We start from the raw sequence: 12,185 nt of genomic DNA, 5'->3' as shown, positions 1-12,185 counted from the left end.
GCGTACATATGAGCCCTTAGTATTATATATTAATAAGACTTCATTCACCTTTATAATACTACTACTTAAGGTTGCATGGTATAGTGGTTAATTGCACAAACTCATTTAAATCCTGGCTCCACCTCTCAGTAAGTATCAGACCAGTTTCTTCATCTGTAAAATGGAGGTGAAAAGAGAATCTACCTCATAGGTCTTTTGAGGATTAAATGAGTTAATGCTTGTAAAGTGCTATGGTAGTATTTGGCCTGACACAGAAATTTCTATATATGTGTTTGTTGAATGTAATAAATGCCTGCCTTCTTTTCATTTGTTATTAGGCCCACATAGAAAAGCCATCATTGGCCTCTGGGTCAGGCAACAGATGGGAGGTGTTGAGAGCAGCAAACCCTACAAGATGCTGGAGGCCATTCACAAGCAAGTGCCTGTTTGGAAAATAACGTGGGATAAGAACAATGAGATAATTTGATGAGGAAAATGTTGTGCTACATTGAATACTCATGTCACAAAATGTGCTTCTACATTATGTAACTTACATGGTCAAATGACTGGTACATTTTATTCCTCTGCTAATTTGTTAATTCTGTTCCAAGAGGAAAGAGTCTAACATGACTTTTCAAAAACAAAAAACAAAACAAAACAAAACCCCCAACTTAATTAGGCCTTTCTTACTTGATGTTCCCTTACTCTTGTAAGTTTTAGAAACACTGTATTTGCTTCAGAGAAGAAACCCATGTTAGTGCAGAATCCTTAGAAATTGTGGCCCATTTATACATATGTGCATTTTGCTTCTCCTGAGCTCTTAGCACATTTACTGCGATAGATTGCAAATGAGCTATTGGATGTTATATCCCAGGTGTGTGGCAGGAAAGCCTGTAGTATGTGAAATTTTCAAGGACCAAGTTCCTGTTTTGTGAAAGATGTTTCCTTCTTAGAATTGTGAACGATGGGGCTGAAAGCCAGCTTTGGGTTTCACCCGTTCCTTTCAGTTTGGCAGAGGGGCAGGCAGAACTGAACTGTAAACACCTGTGAGGTAATTTGTTTTAAAAACACTTCATGATTTTGCTAGGAAGGCTCCAGGGATTCAGTTCCAGTTCTCTGGGAAGCAGAGTTGCCCTTACAACACTCTCCTCTCTCCTTACTCTCTCTCTCTGCTTACCCCAACCCTATCTTAAGTACTTTCATGGAGGAATCGTGCAGGTGGTTCCAAGCCCACGTGCTGCCGGGGAGGCAGTTTCCATGGCATTCAGTGGAGCGGGCTGTCATGTGGGGCTTGTGGTTTTGGCAGCCAAGATTCTGCCTAAGGTTTGTTTCATATTCTTTAAATTTCATCTCATAATTTTCATAGTGACAGACTCAGAAAATATATATCCTTCCTTTTCCTTTTTAGAGTCAGACTTAAGTTCATACCATTCCTTATTTTTAGACACCAATGTTTTCCCTCTCTTTTTTCTACCCCAATATAGAAGCATAATAAGTCTTTTGAGACAACATTTTACTGATTTGTCATTGTAACAGAATTTACCTTCTTCAATCACCTGCAGATTTTAACTAGAGAAATTTGAACTTTTTCCTAACCTCTTTATACTTTGTCCAGAAGGAGCATTTCCTTTCCTCCAGACTCTGAGGTGTGTGGAGTTGGCCCTTTGCAGTCGCCTTTGCTAGACCTTTACAACTTCTGCTTTCTTGTCTGCACTCTTGAGGAAGCCAAAGCTTCTTCCCAAAGAGATGAAGCCTTCTAACCAGACACACAGGACCCTTCCAGCTTCCACGTACTTGAAACTTATTCTCTGTATGTTTCACAGTCTTAGCACTTGTTTCTCTTAGAGCTTAGCTACCTGTCATTCATCCATTTGCCCAGGCTCCCTCTCAGAAATTCTTAGTTTTGTGGATCCTGTTAAGACCCTATTGAGAATATGATGGCTATGGACCTTCTTCCCAGGAAAACGCTCATTCATGTCTCTACAGGTGCCTCTACCTCTGCTAAGGAAGTAGTTCACACATTATCTTTAAAGTGTAAAGGATTCCAATAGAAATCTGCCACATGAGCAATATATTCAACCAAACTTAGAAAGTATACTGCTCACCTTTACATAATAAAGAAATAAACGTAGTATTAGTTTCCTTAGGCTGCCACAACAAATTACCATAAACTTGGTGGTGTAAAACAATAGAGATTTATTTCCTCATAGTTCTAGAGGCCAGAGTCCAAAATCAAGATGTGGGCAGTGTGCTAACTCCAAAGACTCCAGGGGAGATTCTGTTTTTGCCTCTTCCAGCCTCTCATGCCTTCGGGGGTTCCTCAATTCGCAGCTGCATCACTCTAGTCTCTGCCTCCATGGCTGAATTGCCTCCTCCTCTTTCTGTCTGGCAGGTCTTCCCTGTATGACTCTTATAAGGACACTGGTCACTGGATTTGGGGCCCACCTGGATAACCCTGGGTGATCTCTTCATCTCAAGATCCTTAATGACATCTGCAAAGATCTTTTTTCCACGTAAGGTCACGTTTGCAGGTTCTGACAATGAAGACATGGTCTTCTATTTTGAGGGCCACCATTCAACCCAATACACCAAGTAAGAGGTCAGTGAGCTTTTTAAGGGCAGCTCTTCTGGTGTATGTGGATCTTAGCTATACACAAGCTACTCTTCCCTTTAGATCTAGGGGATGGTACCATACACCTCCTGATTTGATCAATTGTCACATAGATGTTTATAAAAGGGTGAAGAGCATGGACTTTGGATGCAGATAGTACTAAGGTTAGACTGGGCTCCACCAATTTCTAGCTGTGTGATCTTGAGCAAGTATTCTCTAAGCTTAAGCTCTCTTGTTTATGAAATGGGAATAATAATAACACCTACCTCACAGCATAGGGTAGCCAAGCATTAACTGAGATCATGCATGAGCTAGAATGCCTTTGGCTGCAAGTAACTGAATACCTAAGAGTGTCTTAAACAGAAGAGACATCGTGCTTGCTTCAGAAGTTTAAGAAGCAGGCTATCCCAGGATGGAATAGCTAATTCAGTGATGGCATCAGGACTCAGGCTCATTCCGCCCTTTGCCCTGCCATCCTCAGTATAGGGTAATGTTTTCTCTATGGCTACAAAATGGGGGATAAAGCTCCTGTTAAAGATGCGCTGGTACCTCCTGCATGACAATCTCAGGGTCTTACTGTATTTTTCATGGGGAAGCTGACCTGTGATACTAAGAGTAGTTCCAGGAAGGAGACTTGAAAATGGAATTTTGGAGCTGGATCACCCACTGGCTCACTAGCAATGAGCCTTTGTAATACTGTAATCACACAATGGTTAAAACCGTCTGCAGAGGTGAATTGGGATAAGATACTGGAGAAAGGAATAGACTGGCAGGGGCAAAATCTCAAATGCTTGAGAGGTGTGGGGGAAATGGTTATTATAAGCACTATGGAATTTGAATGGGTGTCACTGGGGACCATTAATACATTAAGAAAGGCAATGATAAGTTGAGGATAATTAATAACTAATATAAAGTAGACCATGAAAGCAAGAGGGCCTCCTTGGCAACGTATGAAGACAGTATACATCTAGATGGCACAAAAAAAGCTTAGGATCAGACCCAGGTCTTAATTATTAGAATAGCAGAGCTCCAAGGAAAATTGAATTCTCCACCCTTGACAGCTCTGTCACACTAAGGTCAGAGTCCTGATTGATGCACTTCAAATCTTGAATCGTCAGCTTTCCCTGAATTCTCTGTGCCTGCAGAACTGGATTATTTCTCCATGTTAAAAGCTAGCACTGCCCCTCTTGCTTGAAGACAATGCAGAAGCTTTTGCTTACAAGGAAACACATGCCTCCTTGGGATATATCCCCACCTCCTGACCACCAGATCTATAAATAGGATAAGTCACATCGTACACCAGCTAGACACATGCTGGGCTTGCTAAGGAAGGAAGGAGACCACAGGCCAAAAGAGTGGCAAAGGCCCAGCCAATAGATATAAAAGCTGGAAGATTATACATGGGTGCTGGATAAAACCCATCCATTTTTCAAATCAAGAAGCAAGAAGAGAAGCAGTTTGCATTCACATGGATGGACATTTGCATACATTTATAGTGTTGTCCCAGGATGACATTAAATTTTCTAGCCTTTGTATATGGGACCAGGATCATCAAGACATTCCCTAGGACATCAAATTGGTCCATTATACTCATGAGACTATGTTAATTGGACTGAATGACCAAGAAGTGACACTTATACTCTGGAGAATGGTAGATAAACCCATCAAAGGCCCACCACGTTAGTGACGTTTTTAGCAGTCTGGTGGTCTAGGACAAGGATTGGTGAAATCTGTCCCACCACTCATTTTTGTAAGTAAAGTTTTATTGGAACACAGCCATGCCCATTTGCTTATATATTGCCTATGGTTGTTTTCATGTTATAATGGCAGAGTTAGTAGTTGAAACAAAGACTATTTGGTCTATGAAGCCTAAAATTTTTTATCCTTTGACCCTTTATAGGAAAAGTTTGCTGAGGGTATTATAGGACATCCCCTCCAAAATAAAGGACACATTATTGCATCTCAAGCTTTATACCACTAAGAAGAAATCACAGTGCTTGGTATTCTCTTTTGGAAGACTCATATTCCACATGTGGTAATACTTCTCCAACACATTTACTGGGTAGCAAGGAAAGCTTCCAGCTTTGTTTGGGGCCCAGAGAAGTAAAAGGCACTGGAGTAGGTCCAAATGGGGTACAGATATTCCTTCTGCTTGAACCATGTGAATCAGCAAATTCTATGCTATTAGAGATGTCTCTGATTGGGGAAGATGCTGTGTGGGGCCATGAGTGAACTAAAACACACAAGCATTTATTCTCTCAGTCAACAATAACAATCAACATAGAACACTTCTGTCAAATGTTTGGGGATTTCTCTCCACAACAAGCAAGCAATCAATTCTGCAGCAGGCACCCTTTGAGTGCCCTCTAATTCCATTCTATTCTTACTCTATCTACCTGGAGAAAGCATCAGATGCCATAGCTTAAGGAATTAATGCCCAAGACTGCCACCACCGCCCCACTCCAGGCAGCCTTCAGACACCAGTCTTAAGCTCCAGGTTGTTTTACCTGTGCTTCTGACCAACTGGCTATAAATCAGGGATCCCACACTCCCCACACACACCCCACTCCTTGGGTTAGATTAATTTGCTAGAGCAGCTCCTGAAACTCAGGGAAACACCTACTTACATTCACCAATCTATTATAAAGGATATTACAAAGGATTCAGATGAAAACATGCATATGGTTAGGTATGGGGGAAAAGGCGCGGAGTTTCCATGCTCCCCACAATCCCTGGGTGCACCATCCTCTAAGAGCCTCCATGGGTTCAGCTATTTGAAAGCTTTTCCAACCATGCTCTTTTGGGTTTTTATGGAGGCCTCATTACGTAGGATTGATTGATGACATCGTTGGCCGTTGGTGATCAACTTAACCTTCAGTACCTTTCTCTTTCCCAGTGGTTGAGAGTGGGCTGAAAGTCCCAACCCTCTAATAAAGCCTTGGTCTTTCCAGTGGCCAGCCCCCATCCTGAAGCTACCTAGGGACTGCTTGCCATCAGTCAATTATTAGCATACAAAAATACATCACTTTAGAGATTCTAAGGATTTGAGGAGTTGTATGCCAGGAAATTGAGTGAAGACCAAATATATGTTTTACATTCTCACAGGGGCTTATGCCAAGACCCAGTGGGAAAATTACAACATAAACTCCCAGGATTCTGGAGCAAGGCTATGCTATCTGTAGCAGAGAATCATTCACCATTTGAAAAATAGCTTCTGGTGTGTTACTGGGTTTTAGTAAACACTAAAGTCTGACCACGGAACATCAACAGAATTTGTGGCCAGAGCTGCTCATCATAAGCTGGTTTCTCTCAAACCCACCAAGTATTAGGGTCTGGCAGGCCCAGCAGCAATCCATTGCAAGATGGAAATGAGAGATCCAGGAGCAGGTAGGGGTAGGGCTAGAGGGCACAAGAAAGGCTCATGAGCAGGTGGCCCAGATCCCCACTGCTGTTTCTCCAGCACCTCTCACACTATGGCCATTAAGGAGAGGGTGGTTCTTATGACAGTGGTGAAGGAAAATCCTCCCAATGAATACAGTTTTAGGAAATACACCAAAGAGTCATCTACTTTGTGTGTAATGTGTTTCTAGGTAATAATGTATACAAACTTGTGGGCAGTGGCAATTGGCTTGGTTGGTTGGTTAGACACTTGGAATGAGAAAAATTAGGAGATTGGTCAGAGGAAAGAAGCTTATAAATGGGCCTGTGTGGGTGGACATGAAATCTGAAGATTTTTGCTTTGCATCTTAATGTCCACTGAAGAGCATCAACCATGGATGAGACACTAAACAATCAAGCAGACAGAATGACTTTGCCAGTGGATGTCAGTCGGCCTTTGTCATTGGCAATCCCAGCGCTGGCACAAGGAACTCATGAATAGCCATGGTGGCAGGGGTAGAGGACATAAATGGGCCCAAAAGCCAGGGATCTGGCTTTCCATTACTAATAATAACTATTGCTAACAAACACCCAAACTTCCAGTGGTAGAGACCAATATTGAGGGAGACCTTGATATGGCACCTACTTGGCAGCAAGTTAAACACATTGGGCACCTTTTACTTTGAAAAGGTCAGTGATTAATTCTGACTAAAATGGATACATATTTTGGGTATGACTTTGTCTTTCCTGCCCACAGGGTCTCAGTCAGCACCACTATCCAAGGGTTTACAGAATTCAACATAACATCACTCAGACCAAGGGACAAAGAGATCCTCTTTAAAGTAAAGGAGATGTGACAAGCTGTAAGTGATCATATAGTCCTATCACATACTCTACTACCCCGAAGCTGCTGGCCTGAGAGAGTGATGGAATAATCTCTTAAAGGTACAACTGAGATGTCAGCTTGGAGATAATACCCTGTGATGATGGACTACTGCCCTCCAGGATGCAGTGCATTCCCTAAATACTTGGCTCTTATATTGTGTTATGTCCCCAATATGTAGAACACGTGGATCTGGTAACCAAGATGTAGAAATAGGAATGGTTCCACTTGCTATCACTCCCAGTGATCTACCAGGGAAATCTGTGCTTCCCCCACCCCCTCAAATCTAAGCTCTGATTGTCTAGAGGGCCTATTCCTAGGGGGGATACTTTTACCAGGGAACACAGCGAGAGTCATTTAAACTTAAAGCTATAGGGTTATGCAATCAGCCAACTCGACAATTCTCAAGATAAAATAGCTGTTCCAGTTTACTGCACAGAAAGAACCATAATCAGACCAAAACTTTAGAACATTTATGAAAGGGAAATGACGTTGTAGAATGTGACAGTGCTGTGAGTTTTAATTGAATGGTGGAGGGGGCCAGTGACACATATAACTCAGATCACTGCATTTTTAGAAAATCATAGAAATTGAGTGCCGAAATAAACCTCTAATTGGACATGTTTATTTTAGTGGCAACTGAAGCAAGAGAGGTTAAGACTTGTACAAGGTCTTGCGGATATTTTAACAGCCGATCTGGTACCAGAACCCAGGTCTTCTGACCCCAAGTCCAGGATTCCCTGCATCCACCACTATGGATGCATAGCTCCACAGTTTTCCTTTTTAACCATGTGTGGATTAGGCCAATGTTAACTTACTTTGCATTCTGTATATGCACCATACAGAAGGCTGATCAATAACTTGCAGACATTCTGGTGGCAAGAAGTCACCTTAGCATTAAAAATTCATAATAGAAATTTGCCCAAATAGGCAATTTAGCAGACTGGTGTCAACCTAATTGGCTCAAATTAATGAATGCAGCTCCACTCAGATTTTTTTCAATTTTATTAATTTTTTTTCTATTTGTTTATGACCCACATACACCTTTATTAAAATCACAACAGTATCAGAGACCTCCCTTTCATTAGTCTCACAAAACCATTTTGAATGTCATTGAACACTCATTTTGGATTGGGTACAGGATCCATTTGGAATTCACCAATGCCTCAAACCAACTTCTCTAAGTCTTTGGGGACCAACAAAAACATATATGCATTTTGCTTAGCACATTCCCCTTAACTCGACATAACAATTTTTCAAGGAGCTTCAATAATGCAAGGTTTCTTTTTTTTTTTTTTGGTTTATGTGACCTTTTGAAAACAAAGCATCTAGAACCACCCAATATCCATTTTCATCCACCTATAATAATATTTTATTTTAGCAGTATTAGGATGCATCCCATCAGCAGTATTTAGGTTCAGCATACATTAATTAATTCTGTGACAGTACTGAGCTTGAAGTGGAATGAGATCATAGTAATAAAACCATATTTTTAATGCATTTTTAATGTAATACAAACAACTGTACAGTGTACTCTCTTCAGTCTTCCATCAACTTATGAGACTGGTACTATAGAAGAATTGCCAGCTTCTCCAAAGTATCCACCCTCCTGTCCCTGTTTATCTGCATACTTGGCTTCCTGAAATAAAGACTACAGTTCCAATCTCCCCTGCAGCTAGGTATCACCAAATGACTAAGTTCTTGTTAAAGGGATGTCAGGGAAAGTGCTATGCGCAGTTTCTCATACGAGGTGTCCTTCTTTACCTCTTTTGTTTGGCTGGAATGCAGTTGTGATAACTGAAGCCCAAGCAGCCACGCTGGATTACATGGGGAACTATGTGTTGAGGGTGGTGGAGCCACACAAGAGGAATGAGACCCAACCATTACGTAGCAGCCCTGCCATCCCTGAACTGCTTACCTTCAACTCATATGCATCATAGAGAATTTCTATCTTAAGTCATTGTTATTTTTATCAACTAAAACTAATCCTGAATGATACACTTGAGCTACATTGTCCTAACTGAGATGTGCAGTAAGCATGAAATACACACTGGATTTCAAAGGCAAATGAAAAGATTTTACAAAATATATCATAATAATTTTTACGTTGACTATATATTAAAACTATAATATTTGGATAAATTGGCTTAAAACCATATTATTTAAATTATTTTTTCCTAGGTCACCTTTCCAAATGTGATTACTGGAAAATTTTAATTTATATAAATGGCTCACATTCTGTTTCTATTGGGCACTGCTAGGCTGGTGCTGCTCTGCTCTGTTTCCGCATCTGCACTAGAGAATAGATGAAGTTCCTGAGGCTAAGAGGAGCCATATGACTTACCCAAGTTCCCATGTCAAGTAAACGGCAGGACTGGATTCAAGCTCAGGTCTATCTGGTGCAACCTCAGTGACTTCACCCCCTACCTATTGTGTATCTCAACTGGTGTCGTTGGGTTCAGGTGTAGCAGACAGAATACTATCCCAAACACTTATTATTATAGGCAGAAATTGCCGGTGGCTTGGAGTTTTATTGACTTGCACTGAAAATGTGTTTATAATCTGATGAAATCTATCATATTTTCTCAAATCACATATTCCCCCGCACATAAAAATAAAATGTAATCATTGAAAAAGGCTATGAAACACAATTTGCTGAATGCTTCTGCTCCCTTTGATTCAGAAAGAAGACATTTAATTTGGAAAACTTTGCCACAGATATCCAGTGACAGAGTTGGAGGCCCTCATGGCAAAACTTTCCTTGGTTGCTTTATCTCACTTTGCTGGAAGCTTAAGGCCTCTAACCCCTCTGACCAAAGATGCCCCATGGATGGTGCCTGGGTAATAGCATCAACCATTTTGCAGCCTATTTCCCTTTATCTGGTTGAATCAGGCATCCTCTGCAGGTAACGAGTATGTTCAGTTTTATTTACACCTTTACTTACCCCTTTCCCACTTCTTTAAAATAGGTGGTAGGTTGGTTCGTGTACTTGTTCTATGGAAGAGGGGCACAGTTTCTATTTGGAAATGGCCTGGCATCCCCAGCTTTCTTGATTTCTCCCTGAAGACAGTTGTGGACAGGAACACTCTGACTTAACTGAGGTGCAGGGATATCAACTCGCTTTAGCCACAGGATCCTCCATTATTATGCTCCAGTGTTAGGCTAGACACAATTCTTCCTTGGGGTTCACCACCTCCAAGGGATTCTAAGACGTAAGACAGCCACGCTCACCAATCACTTGGATGCGATCACTTTACTCTTCTTCTTGCTCTATAGTACTGCCACGACTGGCTAGAAATGGTACCCAGACTCCTTAATTGCCCATGGAGCTACAGCATGAAACTAATGAGCTGTTCATTAATGCATCCATTGCTGGCTCTCTCCTTCCTGTGGCTTCTGTTCCTGGTTTAGAAGCAGAATTAACAAGTTTTCTCCTAAGAGGCATATCTGTCCTGCAGCAATCAGCTCTTTGAACATTTAACTTCATCTTCCAAATCATTCCAGAAAACACTTAATGGCTCTGGGCCCAGACCTGACCCCTGCAGATCCCATTTACAAAGACTGTCAAAGACAGATGAATCACCACCAGTAAGTTCCTTTTGCATTTGGCTTCCAAATATGGGAGTGGCTGGGCAATGGTGGGTCATTAGACTTTTGCAAATTAAATTCCCCCAAAGATATATTTCACTAATGCAACTGAAGGACAGTGTGTGCCTCTGACTGCAGAAGCTAATCTCAGAGAGACAAAAACCTGTATTCGGTTGGGTGCGGTGGCTCACACCTATAATCCCAGCACTTTGGGAGACCGAGGCGGGTGGATCACGAGGTCAGGAGTTCAAGACCAGCCTGGCCACGATGGTAAAACCCCGTCTCTACTAAAAATACAAAAATTAGCCGGACATGGTAGCGGGTGCCTGTAATCCCAACTACTCAGGAGCTGACTCAGATAATTGCTTGAACCCGGGAGGCAGAGGTTGCAGTGAGCTGAGATCACGCCACTGTACTCCAGCCTGGACGACAGAGCGAGACTCCGTCTCAAACAAACAAACAAACAAACAACAACAACAACAACAACAAAAAACTCCACCCTGTATTCACGTAGGATATTTGTTGAGGACAGAAAGAAAAGACTGCTACCAATTGGCCTTTTTTTCCTCATATTCATCATACCCACTAGGTATAAAAAATGATGCTCAAGTCTGCTGCACATTCCAATGCAATATGCTAGCTTGTTTTCTTTTCAGCTGAATCTATTTGCAATTTTCAATTCCTGAATGAACTCACTGTTTTTCTGCTTTTTTTGTTTAGATCGGGTTGGGTGTGTGTTTGGCGGGGGGTTACGTTAACGTAAGTGTAAAGTTGCTGGTTTTAAGATATTAGGGAATGGAAGAGTAACAAATTCGAGTTTTCAGCCTCACTAGAAGTGGGTAAATGTGGTTTTTAAAACACACACATACTGCATTGGCCAAAGTAAAACATGTTGGCTTAGATTCCACTGAAAAGTGGCCAGTTTGTGACCTCACCTTTAAATCAATTCATTCAATCTCCTCTGCAGAGTCTGAACCAGAGGTTCAAATGTGGGGGTGGCGGGGAGTAGCAATTACTTTCTCAAATTCCTTCTGATTCTGATATCCTGTCTGCTTCTCTGGTTGAGAATAATCAAATTCAACATTTGCCAATTCTCGTATAAACCTTCGCCATTAAATATATTGCCATCAGGGCACACTCACAGCCATGAAATGCTTCCCCACACAGCACATGTATCTGCTACTCATTGCAGATCCAGATCACATGAACGGAAATCCAGTGTGATATGAAAAGGAACCAGACGTCTCTGGTTTTTACAGCTGTCTGGAGACAAAGGTTGCCTACCTGCTGAATTTCAAGTACTTCCGGCCTCTCTTTTTGGCCTATTTTGATCACATTGGTTTTCCCCTAAATAGAGGGAGATGAAATTACCTTGAGCTGTTGCCAAGGTGTGCAGGCCTGCCTCTCCTAGGCCTTTATGCTGAGTGTAGGAAAGGCAGACTATCTTTAAATTGCTAATTTTGCCTGAAAGTTCTCATCAGAGACTGAAGGATGATTTTATACTTTTCTGTTTGCTTTTCAATTCCACTCATCCCCAAGTACTCATAGAGGAGTCCAAATCTGAGGTTTAGTTGACTTAGTTGAACGCAAGTTCAAATCTCGAGAAAAAATACCACCAAAGACACCCTTTTAGTGTCATTTGCTATGAGTGTTTAGTGGTCAACTGACAGCGGTAACAGCAAGTTGTCTTTCAACATCCGTTTTCCGTTATCTACAGAATAATGGAAATTTGAATTTTAACTGGG

This window comes from Mandrillus leucophaeus, unplaced genomic scaffold (genome assembly GCF_000951045.1).
Source record: "Mandrillus leucophaeus isolate KB7577 unplaced genomic scaffold, Mleu.le_1.0 Scaffold184, whole genome shotgun sequence".
NCBI lineage: Eukaryota > Metazoa > Chordata > Mammalia > Primates > Cercopithecidae > Mandrillus > Mandrillus leucophaeus.
This window is presented reverse-complemented; position numbering follows the sequence as displayed.